Source organism: Balaenoptera borealis (assembly GCF_965194805.1).
Source record: "Balaenoptera borealis genome assembly, chromosome: 16".
Lineage (NCBI taxonomy): Eukaryota > Metazoa > Chordata > Mammalia > Artiodactyla > Balaenopteridae > Balaenoptera > Balaenoptera borealis.
The window spans coordinates 1,518,507-1,530,455 of record NC_138872.1 but is presented as its reverse complement, the minus strand read 5'-3'; the positions used below and the strand labels follow the sequence as shown (position 1 = coordinate 1,530,455).

The 11,949-nt window shown below is 61.7% G+C and overlaps 2 long non-coding RNA genes across 3 annotated transcripts; one reads left to right on the top strand and one right to left on the bottom strand.

The window, feature by feature from the left end:
- The first annotated feature begins 1,253 nt into the window (after positions 1-1,253).
- Positions 1,254-2,473, top strand: LOC309613391. Its single transcript, XR_014235700.1, has 2 exons — positions 1,254-1,672; positions 2,269-2,473. It is a non-coding gene; the product is annotated as an uncharacterized lncRNA (long non-coding RNA).
- A 131-nt stretch (positions 2,474-2,604) lies between these two features.
- On the bottom strand, positions 2,605-11,107 carry LOC309613390. Of its 2 annotated transcripts, XR_014235698.1 has the most exons (4): positions 10,935-11,107; positions 5,324-5,544; positions 3,870-4,173; positions 2,605-2,744 (listed from the first exon to the last, which is right to left on the bottom strand). It is a non-coding gene; the product is annotated as an uncharacterized lncRNA (long non-coding RNA). The 2 variants fall into 2 exon arrangements; XR_014235699.1 differs by lacking the exon at positions 2,605-2,744 and having other exon boundaries at positions 3,626-4,173.
- Between the last annotated feature and the right edge of the window lie 842 nt (positions 11,108-11,949).

Below are 11,949 nucleotides of genomic sequence, written 5' to 3'. Positions count from 1 at the left end.
GGGTCTTCGCTATTGCTCACAGGCTTTTCTCTAGTTGTGGCGAGCGGGGGCTACTTTTCATTGTGGTGCGTGGGCTTCTCATTGCAGTGGCTTCTCTTGTTGTGGAGCACCGACTCTAGGTGTGCGGGCTTCAGTAGTTGTAGCATGCAGGCTCAGTAGTTGTGGCGCATGGGCTTAGTTGCTCCACGGCATGTGGAATCTTCCCAGACCAGGGCTCGAACCGTGTCCCCTGCATTGGCAGGCGGATTCTTAACCACTGTGCCACCAGGGAAGCCCCCATATTGGCTTCTTTCACTTAGTTAAATGCATTTAAGTTTCCTCCATGTCTTTTCATGGTTTGACAGCTCATTTCTTTTCAGGGCTGAATAATGTTCCACTGTCTGGATGGACCACAGTTTATTTGTCCATCACCTGCTGAAGGACATCTCGGTTGCTTCCAAGTTTTGGCAACTATGAATACAGCTGCTATAAATACCCGTGTGCAGGCTTTTGTGTAGAAGGGGATTTTCTTTCCCAGCAGCCTCTCAGGCCTAGTGCTGCGGGGTGAATTGCATCTCCTAAAAACCTGTATGTTGAAGTCCTCACCCTCAGGACCTCAGAATGTGACCTTATTTGGAAATAGGGTTGTTGCAGATGTAATTAGCTAAGATGAGGTCACCCTGAGGAAGCGTGTCTCCTAATCCAAATGACTGGTGTCCTTATAAAAAGGGCACATTGGGACAGACACGCTCACAGGGAGACACCATGTGAAGATGAAGGTAGAGGTCAGGGCGATGCTTCTACAAGCCAAGGGACGCCAAGATGTCAGCAGGAGCTGGAGAGAGGCCTGGGGCAGATCCTGCCTCGGAAGGAAGCAGCCTCGGGAACAGAGCTGGTCTGTGGGGCTTTGTTGCGGTGGCCCCAGGACAGTTACGTGCCCAGTGAGCACACGTGTGTGGCCCCAGGACAGTTGCGCGCCCGGTGAGCGCACGCGTGTGGCCCCAGGACGGTTGCGCGCCCGGTGAGCGCACGCGTGTGGCCCCAGGACGGTTGCGCGCCCGGTGAGCGCACGCGTGTGGCCCCAGGACGGTTGCGCGCCCGGTGAGCGCACGCGTGTGGCCCCAGGACGATTGCGCGCCCGGTGAGCGCACGCGTGTGGCCCCAGGACGGTTGCGTGCCCGGTGAGCGCACGCGTGTGGCCCCAGGACGGTTGCGTGCCCGGTGAGCGCACGCGTGTGGCCCCAGGACGGTTGCGTGCCCGGTGAGCGCACGCGTGTGGCCCCAGGACGGTTGCGTGCCCAGTGAGCACACGCGTGTGGCAGGCAGCCTGCACGCTACGTCCCTGACCTCGGACGCCTGTGAAGGCGAGGCCCTATCACTCGTTTGCAGGTGGGGGCAGGTGGCCCCGGTGACCCCCTCCCCGCCGGCTCCCCGCGGCCCACACTCAGATTACGGGGGAGCCAGAGAAGTTTGTGCTCACAGAGCAGGAGGCTGACACTAGCCCTTGACAGCGAGCGAGGGCGCCCTGGGCGGCCCCCAAGCCTGCAGCCCCGTGGGCCCTTTGGGATTCGGAGTCCGAGGCAGCTCTGCTAGCCTCCCCCGCCAGGCGGTTTGCAGCTGACGAGGCAGCAGCAGTTATTCCTGCAAGAAAAGCAGCGTTAGCTTCTCTTCACTCCTGCGAGCCGGCAGCCAGGTCTCTGAAACCCCATTCGTCCGAGCTGTGGGCTGAGGAGGGACCGCAGAGAGAGAGGCCACGGCCAGCCCTGGGATGACCTTGGCTGCTGGAAATGCCCTTTGTGATGTCCAAGTTAATTATTTCTGGGAGAAATGTCAGCCGGGCCCTAATGGGTTGGAGATGTGCAGGCAGATCTGCTCCCTGGCACACGGGGGGGTGGCACCAGGGGGGCACCGGGAGGGTGCTGGGGGCAGGGCAGGGGGAGGCGCCCGTGTTCAGACCTGGCACCTCTGTGGGCACGTGGGGGTTTGAAGCCCCTGCTCCAGGCCTTGGTGGCCTTGGTGAGTGGGGACAAGTAGGGAAGTGAGGTGCTGTGAAGGCTTCCCAGCCGGTGCCCACCTCCCTCCCTCCCAGCTCCAGCATGGCCCCTGCTCTGGCCTCCCATTGGCTCCCCTCCTGGACCCATCGTTCTCCCTTCCTGATACTCCCAGGGGCTTCCTGTACCCTTAGAATAAAATCAAAGCTCTCATCCTGGCCTACAACCCCACATGACCCCCTCCCATCTTTGCTCTCTCAGCCTCTGGCGACTTTGCATTGTTTTGTTGTTCATATAGGTCTTTGTAGCCCCCAGGGCTGCATGTCCGGGATGGGGGCTGTTCCTGAGCCCGGCCCACCTCACCCCTGGGAGCACTCAGCACATTCGGAATTACGTAGAGTTGCAGAAGATGCACACTCTGACCTATTAGGAGTGTCGGGGCGCACCATCGCAATGACCCCACGCTTCCGAAGTGCACGTGTTTCTTTTTTCCTTTTTTTTTTTTTAAAATAAATTTATTTATTTATTTATTTTTGGCTGCATTGTGTCTTCCGTTGCTGTGCGCGGGCTTTCTCTAGTTGCGGTGAGTGGGGGCTACTCTTCGTTGCCGCGCGCGGGCTTCTCATTGTGGTGGCTTCTCTTGTTACGGAGCACGAGCTCTAGGCCTGCAGGCTTCAGTAGTTGTGGCGCATGGGCTCAGTAGTTGTGGCGCACGGGCTTAGTTGCTCTGTGGCATGTGGGATCTTCCCGGACCAGGGCTCGAACCTGTGTCCCCTGCATTGGCAGGTGGGTTCTTAACCACTGCGCCACCAGGGAAGCCCCCGAAGTGCACTTGTTTCTGTAACAGCACCTGTCAAGGCCTCTCAATGCATCTAGCCACACAGTTCTTAATAGAACATCCTTAATGACTTTAATGAGTTTTGTTAGGGGTTAGGCTCAAAGTAACGGCCGCCTTTAACTGAACAAACACCCCGAGCCAGACGCTCCTCCAGGCGGTGCACATGTCACCTTGGCCAGGCAAGCATCCTGCGTGGCTGCTATTTTATTTTACGGATGAGGAAGTGGGGGCACCGACGTGTCTCGCCCAGGGGGTCGGAGAACACGGCTGAGCCAGGACCAACCCTGGGATTCAGAGCTGGTGCCATTTCCTGCAGCGTGTCCCAGGCCTGCCACCCTGACCGGGGCCCCGGGCCGGGGCTCCCGGGAGCACAGACCTCCTGCTGGACCCTGCACAGAGTGGGCGGTGCGGGCCCCCAGCAGGCCTGCCCTGCGGCTGTGGACATCAAAGCTCCCGTTCCCATCCCCTGCTGCCCAGCTTCCTGGGAGGCACCAGAGATCAGCTGCCTAAACAACTAAAAATCCCGTTTACCGGCAGCGGGGACTATTTCAGGTTTCGCCTTTCAGCCAATCAATGCCCCGTCTGCGTGCGGTCAATACCAGGCTCTCTAGTGTTCAGGAAGCCAGCCGGAGGGTCCACCTGGGGGCTCCGGGAGGGGGCGGCAGGGTGTGTCTGGGGGTTGGCAGGGTCGGCGAGCCCTGGGGGCCCTGCGGGGGGTGCCCTCAGTTCTCATTGGAAGTCAGCTTGCCGCCCTCCTGACCTGAAACCAGAACCGGTCACGGGTTTGTCGTGAAGATGTTGTGTGATGAATACAAAAGGCAGGTATGCAGCAAGCACTCAATGAATGTTGGCTGCACCGATGGTGAGAGCCTCCGCCTTCCTCCACATCGCCCGTGTTCCGTGTTCTGTGGTCTTGGCTGGGGCTCAGAGGGGAGTGCGGTGTGGGTGCCCTGGTGGCTCTGGGCCCGGGCCCTCCCCAGGGCTGTGCAGGGGGTGGGGAGGGGGCTTTCCTGATTCCCCACCCCCCGCCCCGGTCCCTCAGCCCCGCTCAGGGCACTTACCTTCCTCGGCCTCTTTCTCTTCCTGGTCTGGGGGTGCTCGCAGGGAACCAAGGGCAGGTGGAGAAGGTCCCGCAGGAACTGGGCACCCCTCCAGGGCGGGTCATGACCTCCACCCCCGGCCTTCCCTTCCCAGGGCCATGCTCACGCCAGGCTGAGCCCCTGGCAACCCTGCACTCAGGGGACCTGGGCTTCGAGCAGCCACCCCTGGACAGTGCCCCTTGGAGAGGGCAGGGGGGCACTCGCTGGACTTGGGCTCGGACCCAGGCGAGGCAGTGGGAAGCACAGGGGAGGTTCTGGAATCTTCCTAGGAGGTAGAGGGGGTTCTTGAAATTATCCCTCCCACGCAGGGGCGACTCCAAGTTAAAGAGGCTCCCTGCCGATCCCACCCCCACCCACCCAGGCAGCAGGGGCTGGAAAACCAGGACTAACAGGTCGCTTTCTGAATGTGAACTTCTGGAACTTCTGCGTCGCGTCTCTCTCTGACCCTTGCGGTGCCCACTGACAGTGGGGGGGTGGCTGGGGAGATGTGCAAAGCCGGTTACAAGTCCCGAGAGGGTGGGCGCCCCCCGTGACAGCCCCCGGGGCAATTCTCTTTGGAGAGAAAACCCCTAGGACACCAGGAAGTCCCCTAAGACATGAGTGGAGGACGAGGGGCCCAAACGAAGCAAACGCCTGCCGCCCTGCCGGAGTGGGGGTCTGCTGCCTTGCCCCCCATCTTCTGGGCCAAGACGGGGTCTGGGCCTGAGATGCTGTAGAAACGGGCGCTTCCAGCCTGCTGGCCACGGCCCCCTGTTTCCCCACCGTCCCGGGCGAAGCTGGGGCCCCCGGGCTGCCCCGCCATGGTCAGGGGCCTGGCGGGGCTGAGCGTTTAGACCCTGGGCGGGCAGTGGGCTCCTCCGTTCTCAGGCAGTGCCACTGACACGAGGAGCTTGAGGCACCGGTGCCTGGTCTCTAAGCCCCTGTTCACACCGTCACTCAGCTTGGCCTTGGGAGACAGATATATTTTTAAGGGGACTTTGACATATTTATTGGTGGGGCTAATTAAAAAGCCCGACCTGATCTCGTGGGGCGGGGGCAGCAGTGAGGTCGTCACACTTAATTACGCTTCTGGAAAGCCGAGCTCGCCGTTAGAACTTACTAGAGAAGTGGTGCTGCCTGGGGTGGCGGGGACCTGGGCGGGGGCTCCGGGCAGGGCTGCTGGGTGAATCCCCGGTCCCTCACAGCCGCCCAGCGGCCTCCAGCCCCGGAAGGCTCTTTGCTCATCTTTGTCTCCAGCCCAGGGAGGGGCCCTGAGGAAGCTGGTGGGGCCAGACTGGGGAGGGCGTCTGGGGAAGACGGCGGGGGGCAGGGGAAACCCCTGCAGGGGAGCGGGGCCGAGCTGGTGTCGGGGGCATCGCTGACTGGGCTGCCCCAGCGTCCGTCACGGGGCCTGCGAAGATTTATTGAGCACCTACCACGTGCCAGTCCCATTCTCGGGCAGGTCTGGAACATGCCAGGAAGGAGCCAGGGCACTCTGGGCTCCGGGGGGACAGCCCCCCAGCGGACCGCTGTGATGGAGGTGGTGGAGGGTGCCCCATGTCATGTGACTTTCAAAGTGCTGTCCTGCTTGTCTGCTGGACGCTCGCTGCTCAGCTGTGGGGGGCGTGACTAGGCCGGGCGGGATGGCCCCCTCGGCCTAAAAGGGAAAGTGACTGCAGCAGCTGCCCTCCAGCCCTCCCCAGAGCCCTCCAACCCGTCCAGCCCTCCGATCGCCCAGCCCAACCTGACCTCTTGGGAAAGGCTATTCTGAGTCTGCCCAACAGGTGCCGAGGTGGAGCTGGAGTCCGTGGTGGTGTCCGCCTCCCAGAGTGTCCCGCTTGGGCGCCTCTGCCCCTGACTGGACAAGTGCCCCTGGGCTGGCTCTGCAGGGAGGTCTCCAGGCCTCACCCAGGAGCTAGAGGGAGGGCCTGAGCCCTGACCTGGGGATGGATGCCACCCCTTCCAGGAAGTCCTCCCTGCCCTGTCCCCATCCTTGTACCACGTCACTACTGATTCTAAGCTGGGCTCTCTGGTGGGGAGGCCTGGGCTGTGTCTGAGCTGGCACTTGGGTCTGAATCTACACCATTCCCTATGCCAGGCCCCCTCTCCAGGGGCGGGGTGCCGAGCCCACCCGATTCACAGAGGAGGGTCAGAGCCCCAGCGCTCAGCAGACAGGGCACGTGGTGTGGGCCCAGCCAACGTCTCCTGAATGACCGCGTGAATGGACAGGCCCCCACCTCAGTGCAGTCTGTGTAAAGGTGCACAGAGGACCTGCTTCAAGGGGGCTGGTGCTGCTTCTGGGAGACCCCGGTTCCCGGAGAGGGGCCCCGGCCCCCGTGGGCACAGCCTTCAGCCGGGGCCCTCCCCTGTGCCTGCGCCCTTGGTTGGAAGGGCCAGACTCAGAGGTACGGCCTGCAGGGGGCTTCCCCATCCCAGAACCGAGACTACCCCCATGTCCTCCAGCACCACCCGGCCTCTAGAAAGGAGCCCTGGGGCCTGGAAGCAGCCTGGCACGGCTGCCATGTCTCAGTAATTAATGAAAACACGGGGAAGGAACCAGAACGGAGGCCGGCGTGGAGGTGGAGGGGTCAGTGGTGGACAAAAGGAAATTTATAATTTTTGGCATCCGCCTGCCTCTGCAATGACCTAATCAGAAGGTTTTTTACTGACTGGGCAATAAAATAGCTCATAACCGTGAATGCGCGGTGCTTCAGCAGAACTGGCTGCAGGCTTCGCAGCCTTGGCGAAGGTCACTCCTGGGGCTCGGAGAGGCTGCCTCTGGGGTGGAGGCCTCCGGGAGCTGATCCCCCCTAGACAGGCTGGCCCCAGAGGGGGGCTGCAGTTAGTCCTGGGCCTAGCACACTGCAGAGATCCCCCCACCGCAAAACCCCAGAGGGCGCGCACGTGGGTGCCCCTTTGGGCTGACCCTGCCTCACCCCCTGTGGCTGCAGGGATTCTGCCCCATCGGGCAATGACCCCAACACCAGCACGAGTTAGTTGATTGACAATCTCAAAGATCTAGGTGAGATTAGCTCAGTGGAGGGCCGGCTGGGGGAGGAGTTGGGGGTCATGAAGGATCTGGGCGGAGGAGAGGTCCCCCTTGGACCAGGGAGACCTGCACCAAGTCATGAATGGGGGGAGGGGAGGGTAACAGGGGCTCCTCACGTCGCCGTGGATGGGACCCCCCAGCAGCTGTGGTTCCCAGTTTTGCTGTCCTGGAGCAAGACGCTCACTGCTGCCCGGACCAGAAAGCAGGACTGACTATCTGGCATCTCAGTGAAAAAAGCCGGGCCTGTGACGCAGAGGATCTGTTATTCTCTTCTCGTCCAGGGGGTGGGGGCTGGGTGTGGGGAGGAAGCACCTGTCGGGGCATAGCAGGCTCTCATAGGGCCCCTCAAACTGTGAGCCTTCAGTGGAGCTGAACCTGCATATATGGCCCACGTGCTACCGCCCACGGGGCATCGGTGCCCCGTGGTGCCCTTCCCACGGAGCCTAGGCGTACGTCAGCATTCTTCTCAACATGGCCCAGCTGCCCCAGGGAGACGGAAGGGGCCGAGGACGCGGAGACCACCTGCCCAGGTTCCCTAGGGGAGCCAATGGACGTGACTTGAGCCGTGTCCTGAGTTTGAGATTCGGTGTTTTGTTCGTTTTCTGCTCTGCAGGACAGCTGACCACCCAGTTGTTCTCCGACAGTCCCCGTGGCTCAGGAGCCCGGCGTGGCTCCTCTGCTCAGGGTCTCCCTGGGCTGAAATCAGGTGCGGCCGGGGCTGAGGACACTTCCAGCCTCGGTGAGGTTATTGGTGGGATTCATTCCTGCAACTCCGCGTTGTCTGTGGCTGGGGGCTGGGGGCTGCCACGTGGCCCCATGGGCCGGTCACAACCTGGCTGTCGGTTCCTTCCCTGAGACCAGTAGGACAACGTGTTTCTGGTGCTGTTCCCTGTGAAGGGCTCGCCTGATTAGGGCGGGCTCACCCGGCAGAACATTCCTTCTGATGAACTCGCAGTTGGTAGATTGACGCCCTAAGCCTGGGAGTGATTCCCCACCACGTTCCGTTCCTGGTCCTGCCCTCCTTGCGCCAGGCGGGGCTGGGGGGCATGGTGCAGGGACTCCGCCTCCCACAGGTTTGTTTTCAAAGGAAATTGGGGGAGCTCCCCAGGGAGGGGTTGTCAGAGAAACAGCCGAGACCCTAGGCCGAGGGGGACAGAGGGTCCCGAAGACCACGCTGGGGGCCTCTCAGGCTTTGCTGCCCTCTGACCTCGGGAAAGTTTCCCGGGGATTCTGGATTTCCAGCCCAAGTTCCCGGAAGAACATTTCTCGGGGAACCTTAGCCCACAGCAGGCGAGCGCCGCGACCCTCAGGACTCGGAGTGTTACAGCCCGCCTGCCAGGCCTGTTCCAGATCCCCGAGGACTCGGGTTCAATAATTTATCAGGTCACATAATAAATTCAAGGAATATCTCCAAGGTTTTGAGAACCTGAATTTGACTTCCTCCGGAGTTTTACGATCCGGCTAAGTCATCCATCAGGACTGAGCAGGGTTCCATTTGTTAAGTGGGACCCTCTCTTCAGGGCCCCGGTTCTCACTGTCTGAACACCTGCTCTCAGGGAACCCGCACAGTCAAGAAGCAAAAGCTCCCTCAGGGGCCCCGGAGCGTGGCCGCACCCGCCCTAACCTGGGAACTTCTGTTGCTCCAGGTGCTTAGAAACTTCACCAGGGCAGAGGCCAGTGGGGGGCTCCAGGGGAAGGGGGGACGGCCACAGCCAGATGCGGGTCTGGCCTCTGACGCGCAGGGCGCAGAGGGAGTGAGCATTCCACCTGCAGGCCGGCTGTTGGGGACGGCGGCATCTACAGGTGTGCAGGTTCAGGAGCTCCCCCTGCGCCTGCTACCCCGCCGGGCTTCGATAACCTGACCGATGGTCAGCGTCGTTGTCGTGTGACCTGCCGTCACCGGCTCCCTTGAGGCGGGGAGGGCACCTCTGAAGCAGTGAGCACCCCATCGCCGGAAGCATTTAAGCAAAGCATCCAGCTACTGGTGACAGGAGGGCCAGGCGAGGCGACCTCCGGCTCTATCCGAGATCCAGTCCGGCGCAGACGTGCTCATGCTCTTTCGGGGGGGTCAAGATGGGCTGTAACAACCCGGCAGAGTGGGCGGGGTTCCGGCCTCGGGGTGTGGAAGCCGAGGTGCAGGAGGCCAGCCCCCAGCGGAGGCAGGCGGGACCCCCGACGGGAGGGCGACAGCACACCTTCCACGTGGCGGCAGGGCCCGCCCCCTTGGGAGGCCCCGCCCCCTTGGGAGGCCCCGCCCACAGGCACAGAGCATCCTGGGCACACTGTGACATTTATAAATGTTACATGCAGGGAACAAAAAAAACTGTCCCAAATTAAGCAAAACCCCAGAGAGCGCCAACGGGGGCCCTGAGAAGCCATCCCGGTGGCGGCTGTGTGGCTCATCCACGGGGGATTTGGCGTGGCGGCCTGCGTGTTGGCAGCTGGGCAGTCCCTGACTCCACATGAGTTTGGCTTTTTTTCTTTAAAGCACCTTTATAGCAATGGCAGAATGAATATTTATGGGGCAGAGATGAGGGACGCAGCTAGCGGTGGCTGAGCTCTCGCTGGATCAACACTCCAGGCCCCCTTTGTCTCAGGGCTCCGGGCTGGGCTCCCAGCGGTGGGAGCCCCCCTCACCCACCCCCATGCCCCCCACCGCTAGCCTTAGCAAGCAGATAGCAACCTGGCGTGAACGGGGCATTAGGGGCTCTGGGGCCCTGCCCGCACCGCTGGGCGATGACCAGGGCTCTGGGCCCCACTGGGCCCGGGGCGTCCAACAGGGCAGCCCCAGAGCCCTGAGGTCTACCTGGGGAGAGAAGTTGTCTGAGCCCCAGGGAGGGGAGGGGGCAGGGAACAGGTGCCCCTCAGCCATCGCCCCTGCGTTTGCCCAGAGCGGGTGGGAAGGGATGGCGCACAGGGAGTGTCCAGGCATTGGACACAAAGAGTCCACTTAGCCAAATGCGCCGGAGCCTGTGCCCAGGTAAAGTGCCGCTTGCCCACCTGGTGGACATTCTGTCCCCACGTCCAACAATATGGAGGGGAAACGTTTTGGGCGCTAAATGGGTTTGCAGGTCAATGGTCTAAATGCCTGTGTTTCTGTCAATTCCCCTCACCCCGTAGGTCAGAAGCCAGCTCCCGTGTCACGTGGAGGACGGGAGCTTTGCTCGGCTCAGAAGGAAGAGGGACGTGTGAACTGTAGTCAGAAGGGCTTTCCCGCCAGAGAGCCAGACGGGGCTCTCCCGCCCGGTCCGCTCTGTGTGTCCACACCGGCTCAGGCCCCTCAGAGGTGCGCTGCAGAGTTGGGGGCAGGGTTGGAAACAGTTGGCTCTGCTTGCAGATGCAGGATGAACGGTGGTCGTGGTCATCTGGGGTCCTTCCCCTTCTCCCCCCAGAGCCCTCCTGTGCACGGCCTGTCTCCCAACTCCCTGGGTCCCTTGGCCACCAAGGCCATGTCTTTCCCACTCTGAGCTGCTCCCCAAACTCCTGGGAGAGCAGAGCAGGCCTCTGCCAGGCTTCCCACAGCACTCAGCAGTGGCTGCGGTGACTGGGACAACCACGTGATGACCATGATGGGGCAGGAGCCCCCAGAAAGGGAAGGCAGCCCATGGAAGTGAGGCCACCAGCTGCCCGGTCCCCCAGCGGTGCTGGGCATCAGGACCTGCCTGCAGAGCTGTGAGCCCCTCTGTTTTACAGCTTGTTCTGACGGTTGCATCTCTGCAGGAGCTGGGAAAGCTTTCTGCCGTGATGAGTTTCTACATTTAAGGCAGGATTTCTTAAAATGCCACCAGAAATGGCCCCCGAACCTCCCCACCCCTGCCCGGGCTTTATGATCAGGGGCTTCTTTCTCCCTGGAAATAGGAGTCTGTTGACTGACCCAGAAAAATACTTCCCCAAGGGGCCACTGGACCCAGTGGGGTGAGGGGACCTGGCCAGCCCCCTTCCTCGCCTTCCCGCCTCTCATTCCCTGTAGGACCAGCCACGGGCAGAAGTGGGAGTACCTGCCCTGTCCTCAGGGGTGATGTCGAGGTCAGCCGGGTGGTGAGGGTCCCTCTGTGGGCATGTCTGTGAGGAGGGGGCGGGGCACCGGCGGTGGGGCTCAGAGCAACCCAGCCTGGCCCGTGTTCCCTGGCTTGAGTTCATTTTCTTCTAAGATGAGTCCGTGTGAGTCTTCCCCATGGGGGAGGCTTCTGCAGGTGGAGAAGTCCTTGTCACCCCCTGCACACACGGCAGGAGGGGGCAGAGAGGAGAGGGAGGCCGAGGAAGAAGCCAGACAGTCTTTGCCCTCAGAGCAGGAGGGTGACCCCTGAGGGCTCGGAGCTCAGCCTGGACCCCCAGCACTCCTCCCCTCCAGTGCCCCTTGCTCTCGGGGCCTTCCTTTACCTCCCCCCGGAGCTCTGGGTTGGTGGGGGCTCATTGTGGGGCAGGGCCAAGGCCACCCTCCTGACCCGAAGCTGCACTAACCCTCACAGGGGCTCCGGTGGTGCCACATGGCCAGGTCCCCGAAGTATACTGAGTCTCCATGATGGCGAAGTTGTCACCATTCTGGATGGGACGTCTCTGGAAACAAATTGCTCTCTGCTGACATCATGGCAATGAAATATAACTTTCTTTACGAGCTGTCAGGGAGGTTTTCCCACTGCCATTACGGTTATGTATGCACGTTTGTTTTGCTGTATGCCCGTGCGTGCGTGCATGTGTGTGTGCACGTGCTCCTCTGTGTATGTGTGTATTTGAGGGTCTGGGCACTGGCGTCTGGCAGCAGGTGACCTCATAGTCCTCCTGCCTCATCCCACGGGCACTGCACCCTGGGCTCTGCTCCATGGGCCTCCCTGCCGTGCACAGCTCCCTCTGAGCGCCCCCAGATGCCGTGTGCCTGTGTGTGCTGGCTGGTGAGGGTACGGGCGAGCAGAGCAGGGCGTGGTCGGCTGAGGCTGGGCTGCTGGGCACTCGACGTGCACACGGGCACTGGCCTCAGAAAGGCCCTGAGAAGTCCTGCGGGCGGACGTCTTCTCG